Raw genomic sequence first — 12,102 nt, 5'->3', positions numbered from 1 at the left:
AGACTAAATTTCACCACTATAAGACTTTTGAAATAAAGTTATATGATTTATAACTACTTTTCTTTTGGCTGAACCTTGAAGTTAGAAAAGAAAACTCACTTACTTTTTTGCTTATTTGAACATCATAAATGTATATATTTGTTACTCTAGGGCTATAATTAGTTATTGATGTAAATTCAAGTTAATAATTCTTATTTGTACAGGATTATGTTGCTTGACAGTTTTCTAATAAAAATGAAATTGAAATATAGCATAAAGTCATTGCAATTAATGAATAAATTTGTAACAGATAAAAGAGTAACACTTAGCTGTTAATGTTTCAAAAATTTATCTTCAAAATGTGTATGAAAGTCTATGTCTATGAATTCAAATGCAATAGCTTGTGTTGTAAAATATTGTAGCAGTAATGTGATAGACTCCTGAATAAATTTTAATATTTATCTACACTTTAAAAATCAGCATTAATAAAATAAACCATTTTCCTAGAATATCAAATTATTTTATATTTTAAAGTGTCACTTTAAAATATGGAGTGTTACTAGCATACGCTTAAATTGAATCTTGAAAGGGCTTGATATAATGGCTAACAGTTTGTAATGCATGATGACAGTGCATTTCTTTAAATATTTTCTTGTTTGTTATTTCAAAAAGTTAATACGTACATGTGGCCAGGTAGCTTATCTAACTAAATATGAGAAGTAAAAAAAAAAAGTGTTCAATGAACCTTACAGTGTTCTCATTCAATGTCTTACTCATGAAATATTACAAAATCAAATTTTAAAATATTAAGAAAATAAATTTAGCCATATTTAACTGTGTTACTTAAACACTTTAAGTCATTGAAAATAAATGTATCTTTTTAAAGAGGAATTTCCTATAGTTATGCATAATTTTATTTTAGGGTTTTATTACTCTGTTCTTTTCCCTTTTTTGTGGAGACATTCATGTCTTTCACCATGAAATATGAGTGATTCTTACCCAAATGGAATAAATGTTAATATATTACCAAAATGACAAGAGGAAAATAAAGAAATGGGTAAGTACTGATATAGTCATTCATTGAGCCACAGAAAAATATGTTCTTCAAATGGGTACACAGAAACAAGTGTGAACTGTTCCAGCCTTGTTTACACCAATATGAGATGAGAAAAATCTTGAAAATTATTTCTCAGTTAAATTATGCGTTCATACACCTACGTACACATTCACACACATATGCATGCATGCACATATGCACACAGCCTGTTGTAGAGTACAAAAGAGCCAAACTATGGAATAATATCAAAGGCAGTGTGACAATGTATGGAAATTGAATGATCTGTGTGATCTGATTAAATTAACTGAAATTCATCTTTGAGAGAGTGGGGTAATTTTTAATATGGACAAGGTATTAGATGATAATTATTTATTATCCAGCTATTTGGGGATGATAATAGTATTTTATTTAGAAACTAGAGGCCTGGTGCACAAAATTCATACACAGGGAGGGGGGGAGGAATCCCCCAGCCCAGCTTGCACCCTCTTGCAATCCGGGATCCCTCAGGGGATGTCCGACTGCCAGTTTAGGCCCAATCCTGCAGGGATCAGGCCTAAAGCGGCAGTTGGACATCCCTCTCACAATCTGGGACCGCTGGTTCCTAACCGCTCACCTGCCTGCCTGCCTGCCTGATTGTCCCTAACCCCTCTGCCTGCCTGCCTGATAGCCCTTAACTGCTTTTCTGCCTGCCTGACTGCCTGATCACCCCTAACCATTCTGCCTTGGCCTCCACTGCCGTGGCTTTGTCCAGAAGGATGTTTGGAATGATATCCGGAAGATAGTTCGGCTGTCCGGTCTAATTAGCATATTATGCTTTTATTATTATAAATAGTCATAATCATTAGAAAATAGATATAAAGGATTATGAGTATGAATTAGCTTGTTTCAACATACTCCCAACAAAATGGATGTATGTGAGAGGAAAAGTGTGCAGAAGGTTAAGAATTGTTGAAGCTATGGGAATGGCAGAGGGGCCTTCTGTATATTTTCCTCTTATTCATGTACATGTTTAACAATTTCTCAAATAAAAACAACAGCTCTTGCTGACACATAAAGACATTTATAAATTACACTTTTGAAATATAAAATAGGTTTGTCTTTACTAACATTTAGTACATTGAAAATCTACTGTTTTTTTAACAGTATAAATCGATGATGTGTCAAACTCAGAGATAAGTACAGGAACACACAGATATATTTGCTTTACAAATGTAAGTGCATTTTCTTATAGCATGTCTTCTATAGGCAAAGAATCTATGAATGCTGCTACATGGTTAAATGGAAGTTCCTCTCCTGTGCACCAGTCAGAGAGTTATCAGTTTTGAAATTGCATGAGCCTTCACATCTCCTATCTTATACATCCCTCAGTTCAATCTTGCATTTAACTTTAAAGTTTGGGTTTTTACTGAAATTAACTAGATAGTACATCTGCCTTGTTATCCACTCTTCTCACTCCCACCCATGGGTTTTCACATCCTCATGTCTTCTAATCTACCATCAGCAAATCCTGTAAATAAGTGTCAGCAAAAACTGCAGGGGTGATTTCTCAACATCCCTGCTGATTAGACCAAAATCAGCCCGATTCGTAAATCGTTCTTATCAAAATGAGAAAGGTCATACAAAACACTCTCAGCTTAAAAGTCTTGAGTCAAACTGCAACTGTAGGCCTCACTCTCAGAAATGTGTAAAGTAGTTTTCACACTAAATTGTGTTGAATCTAGTTCTGACAAACTACCAAATGATATTTTAACATATTGGTCTTAAGAGTGCCTGGGTGCCCTAAGGCTGACAGTGTATTTTCCAACCAGCATTCTTTGCAGCCTTGATTTGTGCACACAAAAGACTATTCAAATTTCTCTCAATGTTTCTGCTTACTGAATTTAATAGGATCTGAGCTCAGAGACCCTTTTTAAAAACTTCTTTAGCCGTACTACCTTTGCTGATTCTTTACCTACTCCCTTGGTATTTCCTTTCACCAAGAAACAGAATAATAATACACAAACTACAGCTCTGTTTGAGCCTATCACCTGATCCATTATCACTTGAATGCCTTTATCACCTCAGTCTTCCTCACTGCATACAGAAATGCACACATCTAGACTAGAGAATAAATCAAAAAGTGTTGATCATGTTTGTTTAGGGTATAGTAATTACTTTAATACATGGCTGTTTTTGTCACCGTTGGATTAACATGACTGCTTTACATTCTGGTGGAAAGTGTGGTCTGAATAAAGTAGACCTTGTCTTTTCATGGCTATAGGAATGCTTAATAAAAAGAAAAATGTACATAGGGGCTCAAGTTCATGAAATCAGATCTACAAAATGTGTATAGTAAATGAGTTGGTGAGAAGGAGCAGTTATCTTATTCTAGCTTTTACCTGTGAGCTACTTATCCTGCCCCTCCCATTGTCAAAGCAACTGACACAGAGCTCTAGACATGTCTCCTCTAATTCAGTAGTTTATTCCACTTAGCCCTCAATATTTTGAAATTTGGTTTAATTTTGCTTTGCATAATATATAGCTGTGCTCATCCTACTGAAGTATTCATAACCATTTCCCATGGAGTTATGTCAAGCCATCAATAAGATAAAAATGGCAAACTATGTTGATGCATTACATTTATGTGAAAATGTTTTCTAGGGAAAACTTATTTTAGTAGTGCAGTTATAGTGGGCTGAATAGTGCAGATCTCACCCCCTGGAAAATCCATGTCTCACTAAAAACTCAGAATGTGTCCTTGATATTTGGATTTTTGTAGATGTAATTTAGTTAAGATTAGGTCATACTAGACTAGGGCAAACCCTAAATACAAAAACCCATTAACCACAGAGACACAGATAAGAAGGCTACACAAAGATGGAAACAGATTAGAGTGATGCCTCTGCAAGCCAAGGAATGCCAAGGATTGCCAGCAAACTGACAGAAGCTAGCAGAGGGGCATGGAATGGTTTCTCCCAGTGAGTGTCTAGAAAGAACCAACCCTGCCAACATTTTGATTTTACACTGATTACCCCAAGAAATGTGAGAAATTATATGTCTGTTGTATTATGTTACCAAGATTGTTATAATCTGTTATGGATGATGCCCAAGAAAACAAATAGTTTAAAAATACATATATTACTTCTGCATAAAACAAACAAGACATATTTTGAAATAGGAAATATTTTGCATAATTATTTTCATAAAAATTAGAAGGGAATATGATAAAATGTAAAATAATATTACAGCTTTTCTCCTCACCCCCAAGTCCACTCAGCTTTGTTTTCCCTGCTATTGGGGTATTTCAGTAGAAAAACTGAGAAGTACTTTTTTTTTTGAAAACTTAGAAACATCGCTAACTGCTACATTCAAAAGCTACTTGAGTTTTGATATCCTCCAAATTTTGGTAACATTCAAAACTGTAGATCAACTTATTAAAAACATAAATAAAATTTTACTTTCTTATCTTCTTTGACATGAAATTATCTTCCTTCACTTTTCACTCTTCACTGTCAGTATATTGGGCTCTTAATTTTCTCCTAAATATCCCAAACATGGCATTATTTTATATTTATATTTGTTTTTTAGTTATTTACCGACCCTCATCTATTATTTTTTAAATTTAAATTCAAATAAATCACTTCTTCAGCCTGTATTTCCAACAGCCTATCAGGCATTGCCAGCTACATGTTATTGTTAACTTCTTGCACATCGTATGTCTCCCATTTGTCATCATGTCCCACATTGAACTCATTATCCTACCTTTCTTATATTTCTGACAAAGTAGGTATTTTTCTTCTTATTTCTGTTCTGGCATCAGAATTCTAAACTACATAGGTTCAAAACCTTATATCCTTTCTTACTCTTCTCTCTTATTTTCCATAACACATGTAATATAACAAATAATTTTTTAGAATATAACATTTATTGATTGTTTTCTTCGTGGTAGAAAGTGAGCTCCGTGCTGCTACATTAGTCATAGTCCCTACAGAAAACACTGTGTATACTCAAAAAGAATATTGAAATGACTATAAAAGATGGATTAAAGAAATTCAACAAGGAAGAATGTAGCACCCTGGATGTAGGAAGAGTTGGGGGTTTGCTGTTATTAACATAAACCCTATAGAGGCAGGAGCAAAGAGCTGTTCCCAAAAGCCAGAACAGTACAATGTGGCTGTAAGAGATGGATTATGAAACAAGATTATCACTTTTTAAAAAGGTTCAGTAGGAGGACACTTGAAAAATCAAATATCCCAACTTTATTCTCTTCACATCAACTCCAACTCTTATCTCTTACCAGAGGCCTGGTGCATGAATTTGTGCACCAGTGGGGTCCCTCGGCCTGGCCTTCGGGGATTGGACCAAAACCGGATTTCCGACATCTCCCAAAGGGTCCTGGATTGAGAGAGGGCCAGGCTGAAGGACCGCAATAGTGCACAATCAGGGGCAGGGAGGGATGTGGGAGGTTGGCCAGCCTGGGAGAGATTTTGGGAGGGCTCCAGGGCATGTCTGGCCCATCTCACTCAGTCCAGATCAGTCGGACCCCAGCAGGAAGCTAACCTACTGGTCGGAGTTTCTGCCCCCTGGTAGTCAGTGCAAATCATAGCGACTGGTCAACCAGTTGACTGACCCCTGGTGGTCAGTGCATGTCATAGCAAGCGGTTGAGCAGCCTTAGCATATCATTAGCATATTACACTTTGATTGATGAACGGACGACTAGACGACTGGACACTTAGCATATTAGACTCTATTATATAGGATAGTACCTCTTATTGCCTAAACCCAACCAGGAATCAGAATGAAAGGAAGGGGGCTTCTTGATGCATCCTAGGGGCAGACAATGAGATTAAAAGGGCAGATAATCAATATTTGGGACAATACACTTTTTCTCCCCCAGAAACCTCTAACTTATGTTCTTAAAATCTTTGTATAGTTTTTACTTGCTTGAAATGGAGCTGTCCTATATTCTAATCTCCAATTTATACCTTTTCCTTTCCACCATAATCAAAGTCCTGAATTGTTCCTATCTAGGTTTTCTCCATTCCCTTATTTTATTGTGTTCTTACTTAGTTACGAATAAAAAAATCAAAATTATGTTTGGAAGGCACAGTAATATCCTATTAATGATATCTTTTCTGTCAAGACAAGATTTTGTTAAATATAGAAAATGTAAATATAAATTTTAGATAGTACAGGAGTAATGTAAGAAATACTTTATGGAGCTAAGCTATTAGAAAGATAAATAATTTGGAGAAACTAGAAAAAATATTTTATAAAACAAAAGTAAGGTATTCTTGTATTTTCTGCATTTATGAAACTTGTAATATATAGGGAGGATTGTGTTGAAAGATATTTTAAATAATTAAATCTATTGCGCTTTGTTATTAATTGAAAATTGGGTTAAGGAAGAGGAAGAAATCAAGAGGATTCCCAAGGTTTTACTGGGCAACTGAGATGGGGAATACTAAAAGAGGACTGAGTGAAGGAAGGGAAGTTTGATTATGAGATCGACCTTGAATATGCTGAAGATGTTTGTGAAGCATCCATGTGGAGATGTCAATCAAACAGTTCTTTGACATAAGGACTGTAGGTAAGTCCAAGGATCTGGGGATGAGAGCTGAGGAAGCACCAAAGTGGTACCTTTTATTTCTTTGGTAAGCGAGGAAATAATCATCTTTGGAGAATAATACAAGGTAAAGGAGGAGTTGGAGGTGAGGAGAGCTAAAGCAGTTTGAAGTTAATGTTTTTCAAAGGAGTGAGGAATAAAGTTAATAAGGAAACGAAAAAGTTGACAGAGTTGAGAGTTAATTTGAGTTTCATGAGTGATCATGAATGTATAGGGATCTAGATCAGCCGCTTTGCAAAAGTTTCTCCAGCCATGCTTGCCACTTCAAAGGCAATAGTACAGAAAACAGGGGTTTTGTCAATAAATGTATAAAGAGGAAATAAATTAAAGTATTAAAAAGAGTGTTATTGATGTCATGAACAAGAAAATATCAGCTATACAAAGAAGGGGTGAATATATGAGAAGGGTATTTCACTGTGACAAAATGTATGGAACTTTGCATATAATGCACAAGAATGCTGTCTCTATGAAATTTTTGCACCATTCCCTCCTTGGCATAGTAATAATTCAGATCCCTATTTGATTTTAACAACCTCACAAAAGGAAAAAAAAATGAAGTCTTCTCAGATACATGGAGGATTTTTGGCATGGGGAGAATAAGATTGTAACAATTTTGGCTAAATGAATGTGAGTCTAAAGTTAAAAGAAATAAAATGCAAAGGAAATGAAACTAAATAATTGGGATGAAAAGATGTCATGAATTATAAATGAGATTTGCTTTGAAGAGCTGACTCACAAATGCAAAGCTTTCTATGAAAGCTTGGAATAAAATAGACCATAATTTTGCTTATGAAGAAAAAGTCTCATTTTTTTTCCTAATACCATTTGGATTATTATGAAAAGGGCAGAGTAATTTTTTACATAATTCTTTGAATTGTAAGACTTTGATATTAGAACAAAAATTTGCTTTTGAAAACAATCATGCATTTTAACTTTTCTTTCATAATAAAGATAAAGGCAATGGGTTTAAGGAGAATATCAGGTAGAAAAGAAAGAGAAGTTGATTTATACTCTACATATATATGGAGACGCAATCTCTCATTTTCATCAAATAAAAATATTCCTTTTCAAACTGTTTTATCCTTTATTCTAGAAGAGTAGATATATCAACTTTAATAGAACTTTAATAGATCTCTATACACCAGAGATAATCCCTAGTCATAGAAAGTGAAGACAGTTTTCTTGTCACTTCACCCATTCCAATTTCCCAGGTCCTGTGCATACACACGTGTTCTCACCTATGTCGACATATGTATATTTAGGTAAATGCATTTGCACAGACATATAACAGATCAGATCAGAAAAGCAAGTAGGAAAACAAAACTCCTAACTGAAATTAAAATGTAGATTAAATGCCAATCTTGCTATTAGAGATACTTTGACTAATAAATTCCAGATTAAGAGACCTGCTATCTCTTAAAATATTACCCCTTAAGTATATATAATGTGCACACACTCATTTACCACCAATTATCCATCACTCTATTTAGAAAACACACAATTTTCTAATGGAATTTCAACTATTTCAACTTGATATGTATGTGCATGTGTTAGGTATTTGTATGTTTGCTATAGGAATAATATGCTTCTCTCTACTTTCTTAAATAACTATTATTGGGATTTATGAAGAAATATACTATGTTAGTAGAAACATTGACATTCTTCTTTATAAAGACCATAAAACCTGCCAGAAATAGTGTGACGTATCTTTTCCTGATGTTCCTTAGGGAGCTAACATATCATAGTTTTAAAATATACACTTTAACAAAATTATATTAAATTGAATTGTTGAAATACATCCATTAAAAACTGCTTAAATCCTCAGAATCCTTTCTATGCCCACCTTCTTTTCATTCTCTCTTTGAATGTGTTAGAACATAGAACTAAAAGCCTCCTACCAAAATAAAATCATTTTATAAAAGGCATTAGAATTTATTTTGTGTTTTCGTTTGCCCTCACTTTCTGAAATTGCTGCCAACTTGTTTTCTCCCTTCTGCTTGGTTTATTTCCTAGTAAATAACTTCATGCAACAGTTCCAATAATTAGAAAACAAAACATTTTTTTCAAAAATCTACCTTTTCATCATATCCATAACTTGGTGCCAGCCTTGTATTCTAGAACCATACAGAATAGAGCCACCCCTCATCTGAAAAAGAAATATACCTCATCTCTTTAAAAAAAAAGTTTTTATTTATTTTAGAGAGAGAGAAGGGAGAGAGATAGAAACATCAATCTGCTGCCTCCTCCAGCAGACGCCCTACTGGGGAGCAAGCCCTAAAGCTGGGCATGTTCCCTTACTGGAACTGAACCAGTGATCTCTTGGTTCATGGGCCAATGGTCTACCACTGAGCCATACTGGCAAGGCAAAACATACCTCATCTCTCATGAACTCATGTTATCAACACTAATGAAACACTAACACTGTTGGCTTTTAATCTTCTATTCATAAAGCAGATCTCATACTCATTAAAATTTTTTTACTTCAAAGATTTGGGGGAGTATTTAGGACATATATCATACGTTTTTGTGCACAATATTATGCCCAGATGCTGCTGTATTATACTGTTCACCACCTTGTTCTCCTATATGCTTTCATTTCCCAATCAAAGCTTGCTATGACCGTCACTGTTACTTCTTCAGAAGAATTACTTCCTTCTGCTGTCTGACCCAGAAAAATTATAAAGTATTAGTAGTAGTAGTAGTAGTAGTAATAGTAGTAGTAGCAGCAGTAGCAGTAGTAGTAGTAGTGGTAGAAGTAGTAGTAAATCTGCATTATTTAAAATTTCCTCTGTCCTTTTAACATAGTGCTTTTCATTGTTTTAGAGATGTCATTTTGAACTACTTTGGAAAAGGATTCAACAAGTTCCTGTAAAGTTTGTCTTCAAAAGGTATAACTATTAAAACTATTTTCCTTGGCACACAAAATATTTGCCCATTGTCCCTAGGGTTGGCTAGGATTCACCCTGCCATCACATCTGTTCATTATACATATTATTTAAATCCTCCTTTCCAGGCAATCATGCTTCTTTCTTCCTAATCATCTGAAACACATGCATACCAAGTAATGCAAATTTCTGAGGGAAATTTAGTCTATGCCTACTGCCTCCATATCCATCCTTCATTTTTTTTTCTTAACCTGGTATTGTCTGGCTCTGTTCATTGCTGAAATTAGAAATGTTTCAAAATATAGACTATTTGTTCAGTTATATTTAGTACTTGATTTTATTTATTTAGTAAGGAGAAACTATCATTATAATTTTTTAAATTGTGCATCTATTCTTCCATGATAATTTTTTAAAATATATTTTATTGATTTTTTACAGAGAGGAAGGGAAAAGGATAGAGAGTTAGAAACATCGGTGAGAGAGAAACATCGATCAGCTGCCTCCTGCACACCTCCTACTGGGGATGTGCCTGCAACCAAGGTACATTCCCTTGACTGGAATAGAACCTGGGACCCTTCAGTCCACAGCCGACGCTCTATCCACCCAGCCAAACCAGTTAGGGCTACCACAATAATTTTTATTTACTTGCAAATATTTTTCCTATCACAGTTAATGGCATTTTTGTGACATATTTGGGACACTATAGTACTATTAGAAATTTGCATTTATCATGCAATTATATTTTATAAAGCCCTTGAGTTCCACACCATGAGATTGATTCCTCACCTTTCCCCATTCTAAGCATCCATTGTTTATGTAGTGTTTGTTGTTTCTTTCACTTGAAAATTAATGAAATGGGTATCAAATTAAGAATAGAAAATATAGCTTGCACTTTCTTTGAAAGCAGAAAATAATATATTCCACTGAACAGCTGGGTAGCTTTCATGCTCTATGCAAATTAGTTAAAAAATAACAAAAGTAGAGAAAATGTGAGTGGATAACTATTTTAAAGTGAAAATGAATGCAAATGTTCTACACATTAAAAATGTGTGCATATACACCATGACCTAGTGGGATTTATACCAGGGATGCAAGGTTGATACAATATTCACAAATCAATAAATGTAATATATCACATAAACAAATTGAAAGACAAAAAGTACATGGTCTTATCAATAGACACAGAAAAAGCATTTGACAAAATCCAACACCTATCCTATATAATAAAGATGTAGTATGCAAATGGTTGTTATGTAACAACCAACCGTGTAATGACCAGATCACGAATCAGCAGGAGGGTGGGGCAGCGAGGTACAAGCAGATTGCTGAGAGCTACAGGAGAGGGCAGGGCAACAAGCTATGAGAAGGGGGTGTGGCGGGGAGGTAGAGAGAGCTACAGGAGGGCAGGGCAGTGGGTGGAGAGCTACTGGAGGGTGGTAGCAAGCTACTGGTGCATGGATTCATGAGCAGGGCTACTAGTTTTTAATAAAAACTCTTACTAAAGTGATACAAAAACCTAAAAAATGATAGAGGAATCCTATCTCATCATAATAAAGTCCATATATGACAAACCTATAGCCAACATCCTACTCAATGGGCAAAAACTAAAACCATTTTCTCTAAGAAGAGGAACAAGACAGGGAAGTCTGCTTTCACCACTCTTATTCAACATAGTACTGGAAGAGCTAGCCACAGTGATCAGACAAGAAGAAATAACAAGCATTCAAATTGGAAAGGAGCCAAAACCGGTTTGGCTCAGTGGATAGAGCGTCGGCCTGCGGACTGAAAGGTCCCAGGTTCGATTCCGATCAAGGGCATGTACCTGGGTTGCGGGCACATCCCCAGTAGGAGATGTGCAGGAGGCGGCTGATCGATGTTTCTCTCTCATCGATGTTTCTAACTCTCTATCTCTCTCCCTTCCTCTCTGTAAAAAATCATAAAATATATTTAAAAAACAAAAACAAAACAAAACAAAACAAAAAAACAAATTGGAAAGGAGGAAATAAAACTCTCATTATTCGCAGGTGATATGATATTGTACATAGAAAACTCCAGCAAAAAAAAAAAATGCTAGATTTAATAAATGAATTTGGCAATGTAGTAGGATACAAAATGAACACCCCAAAACTAATGGATATTTTATACACCAATAATGAATTCTCAGCATCCAAACCAATCTGAAATGGTACTTATGGATAAATTAAGCAATCCATCCATCCATGGGGTTCAAATAAGATTTACTAAATCTTAACTTTAGTATACACTATCAGAAACACCCTCGTGAATCATGGCCTAGTACTTCTTATAAGAAGGAAAACTTTGGAAATCTTAACAGAAGTAGCTAGCAAAGCACACTAATTATATCTTACACCAAGCATGTCAAATTCAAAGGCTAACATGGGCCAAAAAAACAAGGTTTAAGTTTAGGTGGGCTGCAAAAAAACAAAAGCTTCAATTTTCATAGAAACGTAGGTTTATTTTGATAGAGACATGCTGAATACAAAGAGCTGAAATAAATGAGTAATAATTAACATAAAAGAGAACTTTTAATAAAAATTAATTTTTCTTGAACATT

This window comes from Myotis nattereri (assembly GCF_964212035.1).
Source record: "Myotis nattereri genome assembly, chromosome: 6".
Taxonomy (NCBI): Eukaryota; Metazoa; Chordata; class Mammalia; order Chiroptera; family Vespertilionidae; genus Myotis; species Myotis nattereri.
This window is presented reverse-complemented; position numbering follows the sequence as displayed.